This window comes from Pan troglodytes, chromosome 8 (assembly GCF_028858775.2).
Source record: "Pan troglodytes isolate AG18354 chromosome 8, NHGRI_mPanTro3-v2.0_pri, whole genome shotgun sequence".
Taxonomy (NCBI): Eukaryota; Metazoa; Chordata; class Mammalia; order Primates; family Hominidae; genus Pan; species Pan troglodytes.
The window spans coordinates 63,056,121-63,064,013 of record NC_072406.2 but is presented as its reverse complement, the minus strand read 5'-3'; the positions used below and the strand labels follow the sequence as shown (position 1 = coordinate 63,064,013).

Genomic DNA, 7,893 nt, shown 5'->3' with positions numbered 1-7,893 from the left:
CTGTATGTTTAGGGTAGTGTGTCTTTGTGCATACAAAGTTGGAGTTTGTATGTATGAATTTAGGGAGTTCGAGGGGCTGTATATGTATTAGGGAGGAAAGCCACCACATATGTTTGTGGTAGAGTTGGAGTTTTGTGTATAATGTGAGGATTCTTTTGGATTATATGTGTTCTAGACTGTGGGTAGTTTATGTGGATATTCAGAGTATGTGTAGGGAGCGTGTACATGTATTTGAAGGAGGGTAAGTTTATGTGAAGTATGTGTTGAATTCTGGTGGGATGAGGCATGTGTGAATTCATAGCTTCTGCAGGTTTTATGCAGCTGGCCTGAGAAGGTTGGAGTGTCTAATATATGCATTTGGAGATTGGGAGTTGGTGTGTCTGTGCATTTATTTGGATCATGGAAGGTTGTAGATGTTTATTTCTAACTGTAGATGATGGAGGACACACATTTGGGGAGTTTTGAGAGGATGTGTATGTGTGTGTGTGTGCAGTGTGGTATTTCTCTATGTTTTGGTGGGTGGGGTATGCATCCATCAAAATATCTCAGATTATCTGATGTAAGAAAATAATTCTGCATCTCAGTGACTTCCAACAAGGTAGGTTTCTCATGTATGTTATGTGTCCTCCATTGGTTGGCTTTGATCAGTTACTGGTCCTGTGCCTTGGATCCAGATGGATGAAGCGGCCTCATTTGGGACAGGACTAGAAGGACTTCTTCTGCTCAGAGTCATACATGGCATTTCTGCTCACATTTCATTTGCCATAACAAGTCATGTGGCCATACTCGAGTTAAACAGACTAGGGATGTATAATCTCTCAGACAGAGACACCACAGAGAAGGACCATGAATACTCTTCATAGTGATACATCTGCCCCATTATGTATACATTCAGAACATGTTCCATTGCTGTGTTTATATTTCACTAAGGAGTATGGGGAGTTGATGAGGGAGTGTGTTTAGGTGTGTGAAGGCTGGTGTGTGACAAGGGAGGCATTGGCAGGTGTGGGATATTTTTATACTAACACATTTTGGGGATTTGTATCTGTTTTGGGTATTTGTATTCTGTGTCATGTATATGTGTTATATATTTAAGATATATATTTATGTAGGTAGGTTAAGTATTCAGTGGTGTCAGAAATGTGTTTTTAGGGGAATATGGGTGAGTTTTTAGTATATTACAGAAGCATAGTGGGTTTTGGGTTTATTCTGAGGGTACTGGATAGTTATGTGTTCCTATTTGAATGGTGTGTGTGTATTTGCGTGCTGGGGGTGGTTTTGTGTATTTTGACGGTACTGTGAGATATTGTGAATATGTGTGCATACATTTGAAAAGGCAGGTAATGTTCTATGTTTTAATGGTTTGTGTGTTGGATTTGTGTGTATTCAGAGTAGAGGACTTTATGCTCACGGTGTCTAGATGAGAATTTAGGTGTACATTTTTGGTGTGAAGAATTTGGAGGCAGAGAGATGGCTGGGTGTATTTGGGTGTTACCACTATGTGTATGTAACCTGAGGATATGGACAGAATATTTATAGTTTTCAAGATGGAGGCTTGTGTATGTTTGTATTTGGGAGTATACAGCCATGTGTGTATTTGGATCTGTGAGTATATCGTGGGTGTGTTATTCAGGCATCTGCATGTTTGAGTTTGTGTAATCTGAAGAGTGTGAATTTATTCAGGAAATGTGGTGGCTGTGTGTCCACTCTAGAGCTGTGAGTGTGTGGTCTGTGCTTGTACCAGGGGAGTATAGGATAATTTCCTCTTTTTTTCTATTTTTATAACATTTTATGTAACTCATAAAACAGTGTTTGTATAAAAATTCACACAAAGTTGCTAGAGAGCATACAATTTCCAAAAATGTCCTGGGTTTTTCATTACATTAAGTTTTTCTAACGATGCACTCAAATCAATGGTAAAATGCAGACATTATGTGATACTTCATTATCTTTAGCAAAACTATTCTCACTACTTTGTCTCCTCACAGTATTAACTCTGATACCCACTTTGTGCAGGGTTTGCTAGTACTAGGATGTCACAAAACCATTAAGGCTGGATCTACAAGAGGCAAATATTTCCAAACAGCAGTAATAGCCCCTTGTCCCCCACCCCCACTTCATATATCCATACAGTCTGTCTACACAGTGAGGCAGGGTGCAAGCTCACAACCTCCACTTGGGAGTCTCAAGATCCCCCCTCTATTGGGTGAGAAGCAAACATTTGGGGGTAATTTTGGAAACTGAGGCCGTCTCTACAGGAAACCACGTGGCCATGCTCTAGTGTTTTTGGGCCAGCGACCCTTACCAATTAAACGGCCACTCAGTACATTTATAACTATCTTCGTTCTTTAAAAACTTACTAACAGAGAAACCAATGAACCCTACCACCTACTGTGACTTACTAGTTCACTCAACATCAAAACGTGTCTGCTAATTTTTTAGTCCTTGGGATACAAGACAAAACAAACAAACAAACAAATAAAAACCAAAGAATTTAGACAGGGGGAAGGAAAGGGATTGCCAGTAGATTTCATGGAACACATTAAATTTTGAAAAAAATCAGTATTTTCTACTTCTATTGCTTCGTGTAAAAAGTTTAAAATAAAAAAAATGCCCACTGGAGCCACCTGTATAGATGGAGAAGTGAGGACATGATATAGACAGGGCACAGGACATGCAGTCGTTTCCTGACGACAGTCCAGAGGGACAGGAATAGTTCCCAGGATGTGTCCATTTCTCTTCACAGAAAGGGACTGTAAGATTTTGAGGGAAGAAGCCCTACACGAGAAAGGTGTTAAGAAAATCATCACTGAAATATGGCTTCCAAAAATTGAGCATGCTCTAGGTTACAAACAGACATATTTAATTCCTAGAACTTGTTGAACTTCTCTGACATGGGTAGATGGGAATTTCCAAAGAGTTATTAATAATTGTGCTTCTAAAGTTGCAGGGTCAACATTTCACCCTCTAGAAAGCAGGGCAATTCAGGGTTTAGAGTCTTCTTGTTTACATCGTAGAAACCAGAACAAATTTCATGGGACCCCTCACCCCCAACAACCAGCAGCCAGGTGGAGAGAAGGCCACAGCTGTCTTTGGGTAGGGTGCCTGTGTGTGCATGCTGTGTGCATGTGCTGGAGAGACTAAGGCATAGAGAAGGGCCCAAGCAATGAGGTAAAGTGAGTCTCCTGGCTGCGCTAGTCCCTTCTTTCCAGGCACAAAGAAGTTGAACTTGTTATTCATGTAGGCCCCCTTCCTCTCACCTCAGCTTTTAGTAAGCAGTGTGTGTGTGCATGAGTAGCTGTGTGTGACAGAGTAAGTCCCTGTGCCTTTCTAGATTTCAGTAATTCAAGTTTGCAATTTCAACAGAAATAATCTGTAAATGACACAAGCAAATTTACAAGTTAGATTAGCAACTTTACATTGCTTAAAATCTGATGTTATATTTTTAAAAATGCCTCTGGGTACAGGCAAAATTATGTCATATGGCCACTGGAACTGAAGTCCTTACCAGCTATATGAAGAATATTCAGATTGTTTCTGTTATCTCTGCATTTTAAAGTAGCAAAATACTAAGCCATTAGGTTATTGAACCTGTAATATTCCCACAGGGGTTTTATGTCTACCCCATGGGATTCAATTAATTTTCCTGGACTCTGGTTAGACTGTTTCCTTTCCCTCTTAGGCATTTGGCCCCCAAAGTCAGGAAGGTAAAAGTGTCATTTTTAAAGATTTTACCTGTCAGGGAATTTCCTGGTTGGTGCTCCTGGAAAGCATGCAGCTGGCCGTCAGGAGTCTGACATTCTCAGTCAGTGGGGAGAGAAGACATGTGTCTCCCAAAGCCAAGAGGTAGCCAGGTGGAGGACAGCAGGACTTTCTAGGGAGTCCAAGGGGAAAGTTCTGAGTGGACCCTGGGAAGGGACATGGGTGCCCCATTTGAGATGACCTGTGTCCTTCCAATGCCTGGTATCCCCAAGAGGTGCCCAGACATGGACCCGCCCTGGGGAACGAGGATGTGGTGCTGCCTGGAGGAGCTAACACTGAGGTTTGGGGAAGTCACCACACAGCTCCCAGAACCCAGAATCTCCGACAAGCAACCATGTGTGGAGAGGGAATGGGGACAGTGGAAGGACACAGCTCAAATGAAGACACTGTGGACATGTTTCCATGGCTTTCTACATTCTTCATCATCATCGAGTGTTCTCCTCTACACAGTGAGCACAACATTTTACCCACGTGCCTGATGGACAGGCCAAGCTGAATGGAAGCCTTCTGAGGCACTGGAGCAGAAGGGAAAACTTGCACATGGTCACAAAGGACTTCACACTGTTCCATCCCCTCTACTGCCATCCAAGAGGCCTCTTGACTCTTCCAGAATCAGATGTAAAAGACAAGGTCAGTAAAATCAGTATCCATGCCACCTGAAGCTGTGATTAGCCATTGTACACGAACATGGCACTTTTATTTACTTATTTATTTATTTATTATTTATTTTGAGACGGAGTTTTGCTCTTGTCGCCCAGGCTGGCGCGCAGTGGCACTATGTTGGCTCACTGCAACCTCTGCCTTCCGAGTTCAAGTGATTCTCCTGTCAGCCTCCCGAGTAGCTGGGATTACAGGCACCCACCACCACGCCTGGCCAATTTTTGCTTTTTTTTTTTTTTTTTAAGTAGAGATGGGGTTTCACCGTTGGCCAGGCTGGTCCTGAACTCCTGACCTCAGGTAATCCACCTGCCTTGGCCTCCCAAAGTGCTGGGATTACAGGCATGAGCCACCGCGCCTGGCCTGAAGATGGCACTTTTAAAAAGATTTTTTTCTAAGTAAAATGGCCCCCAAAGAGCCCAATGATTTTTTTAAGGGTTTATTTTTAATTTTTAAAAAACTGGATAAAAATGAAAGCTGTAAAATATGGGAAGAGGAGCAAAAGAGCTGCTGAGTTTGCATTTGAAATTGTGAGGGGCTGGGGAGGACACGACCAGGTAGAGAGGACCGCTACCCACTAGTCCCTGCTCTCACAGCTTGCGCTCCCCACACTCAGGCTGCACCGCCAGGGAACACAGGACAGAAGTCTAGAGGACAAGAGACCAAACTCAAGTCTTCTTTCTTGTGGTTGGTTGGGTGTTTACATGTGCAAGTGTAGTAAGCCACACACCCCACGGACATAAGGTGCCTGTCTGTGGATGCCATAGGCATGCTCCTAAGCTCAGTCTCTAGTGACCCCGAGTCTCTGGGCAGGCCATGGGCCTTCACTTCTCCACTTTCTTGGCTTTCTTGAGGATGCCGCATTTTTTCCTGTTAGGGCAGTGGCACTGCTCGTCGTAGCTGCGGATACATTCGCAGTGCCACACCTCCTCCACCTTCTCCACGGGGTAGACGGCTTCCACCTAGTGGCAGATGAGCCGCAGCTGCGTAGGGTCCAGCTGCTTCTTGTTGCAAGCCCGGAAATGGTTGTACTGCAGCCGGAAGTTCTCGGCGGTGGAGGAGCCCCGCGGCAAAGTTGCCCACGGAGAGGCTCTGCTGCACGATCTCGCGCACCTCCTTGTCGGACAGCAGGTAGGGAGAGCGCACCGGGAAGCTCGGTGAGGGACCACCACCTCATCCAAGGGGATCTTGCAGAAGTCCTTGCTGCTCCTCTCGGGGGCAGCGGGGGACCCTCAAACTCCTCCCTGAACCTCTCAGGATTGATTGCATAGCTCCTCATGTTTCTACACTGGGGGCCAGCACGTGGACCTTGCACTGCTGCTGGTAGGAGCGCCTCTGTTCGTGTTCCAGTGCAGGTTGCCCATGTACTCCAGGGTCCAGACGCGATTGTTTTTGGTGCAGAGGTAGAGCAGGTGCACTTAGTGGCGAATGAGCTTGATGCAGGACGGGTCCAGCTGCTTCTTGCCCAGGGAGTCGCTGCAGCTGTACTGCTTGTGCAGGTTGTCATGGGTGAAGAGCTTGGGGAACAGGGGCACCAGCAGGCGCGAGGTGAAGTTGCCGATGGACAGGGTGCTCTCCTAGATACTGCGAAGATGCTCGTTGCTGAGCAGGCAGTCGGCGCCGGGCAACTCCAAGTTGGGCTGGGGATCTCCAATTTGTCCAAGTCGATAGGTACCAGTCAGATCTTCTTGGAGCGGCACCGCTCGCCCTTGAAGCTATCCTCCACCCTGATTACTGAGATGTCATCGGGCAGTCTGGACGAGTTGTAGTAGTTGTCGCGTGGGGGGCTCGCCTTCACTGCCCGCGTCCAGCCCCAGGCCCTGGAGCTTGTCGTTGATGCACTGGGCGCACCGCTGCAGCCAGGCCTCCTCCTCCTGCATGTGGGGGAAGTAGACCTCCGTGTAGTTGCTGATGATCTGCAGCCTCTGCGGGTCCAGCTCCTGCTTGCCGCCGTCCCGGTAGCAGCTGTCCTGCTCACCCAGCTTGCCGTAGTGGAAGAGCTCAGGGAAGAGCCAGTGGAGGAGGAAGACGGCAAACTCGCCGGGTGAAGAGGCTTCATCCAGGAACTAGGTGAGGGCCTACATGTCCACCACGTGGTCTGAGGCGATGGTGCTGCTCCTGTCCAGAGACAGGCCCTCCTCCTCGTCTTTGTGGTCCAGGAAGTGGCCGGGGTCCACTGCTCAGCCTCAAGCTGGCAGCCTGGCCACCGGGCTGGCTGTTCTCCATCTCCCGCTGGGCCCAGAAGCGGCTGAAGAACTTACTCAGCTGGGGCAAGCAGTCGGCCTGTCACACAGCCCTCTCCTTCACCGAGGGGTAGTAGACCTCCGTGTAGTTGTGGATGAGCTGCAGGTGCAGTGACTCCAGCTTAAGCTTGGCCTCAAAGCTGCAGGCACTGCAGCCTCGGGAGAAGTTGACTGTGGCTGAAGAGCTTGGGGATGAGCTGCAGTTGCAGTGACTCCAGCTTAAGCTTGGCCTCAAAGCTGCAGGCACTGCAGCCTCGGGAGAAGTTGACTGTGACTGAAGAGCTTGGGGAAGAGCTGCACCAGCGGGCAGCAGGCCAGGACCCCACCTGACAGGCTCTGGTCCAAGATCTGCTTGAGCTCCATGCCTGTGAGCTGCTATGGGGTGGTGGGGGTCGGCTGGAATTTGGCCACCATCTCAGTGGGGTTCACCTTCAGGGAGAGCAGGTCCACTTTGCTGTGCAGCTGGGACCTGTTGGACGTGAGCATGTTGAGCATGTAGAACATCTCCTGGATCAGGAAGTAGATGTTAGGGTCACTGTTGGTGGCTGCCCCAGTGCTGCCACAGTCCCATTTCTATGGCTCATTAAGGAGCCTAAGTAGCAAGGGGCTGTTGCTGGCATTTGCCTTCTGGAAGAGCTCATACGTGTTTAGCAGGTCCCCTGAGGGAGGGTTCTTCTTCTCCATGACCTTGTGCGAGATGCCATACAGAGGCTTCTTGTAGTAAGGTGTGGTGGCATGGTTGCGGGGCTCCTCCTTGCTTGGCCACACAGAGCCTGAGCTCCTGCCTTGCCAGCCTGCTCTCCATTGCCTTGGCAGGGCGAGCTGTTCTCGGGTTCCACATGCCTGCTAGGAGCGCCTCTGGGATCAGCTACCTCCTCTCCACACTGGGGATGGAGTCTGGCTGGCCATTGCTGACCAGCTGAGTCCTGGAGGGCAGTAAAGACGCTGTCCAGAGGGTGCTTCTCAGAAGTCCTGGAATTCACGGAGCAGCCTAGAGCAGCATCTTTGGCCTCTGTCTCCACTCTCACTTCTTAGAAGTTCTGCTACATCAATTTTTTTTGGAGATGGTTCTGACTCTGTCACCCAGGCTGGAGTGCAGCAGTTGATCAGAGCTCACTGCATCCTTGACCTCCCAGACTCAAAAGAGCCTAGCTACTTAGGAGTAGCTAGGACTACAGGCCACGGCCACCATGCCTGGCTAATCTTTTAAATTTTTTGTAGAGGCAGAGGT

General features: G+C 48.1%; 1 protein-coding gene and 1 pseudogene across 3 annotated transcripts in view; one reads left to right on the top strand and one right to left on the bottom strand.

The window, feature by feature from the left end:
- Positions 1-4,212: 4,212 nt before the first annotated feature.
- Positions 4,213-7,893, top strand: part of SGMS1 (sphingomyelin synthase 1) — a 350,796-nt gene continuing 347,115 nt past the window's right edge. The window contains exons 1-2 of one of the 3 annotated variants that reach the window (XM_063817577.1): positions 4,213-4,392; positions 5,297-5,550. The gene's annotated coding sequence lies outside the window, so the exon portion shown is untranslated. Of the gene's footprint in view, positions 4,393-5,296; positions 5,551-7,893 lie in introns of those variants that run through there. The other 2 variants (XM_054659384.2, XM_063817580.1) reach the window with 2 other exon arrangements.
- On the bottom strand, positions 5,119-7,693 carry LOC100611372 (BEN domain-containing protein 3-like; annotated as a pseudogene).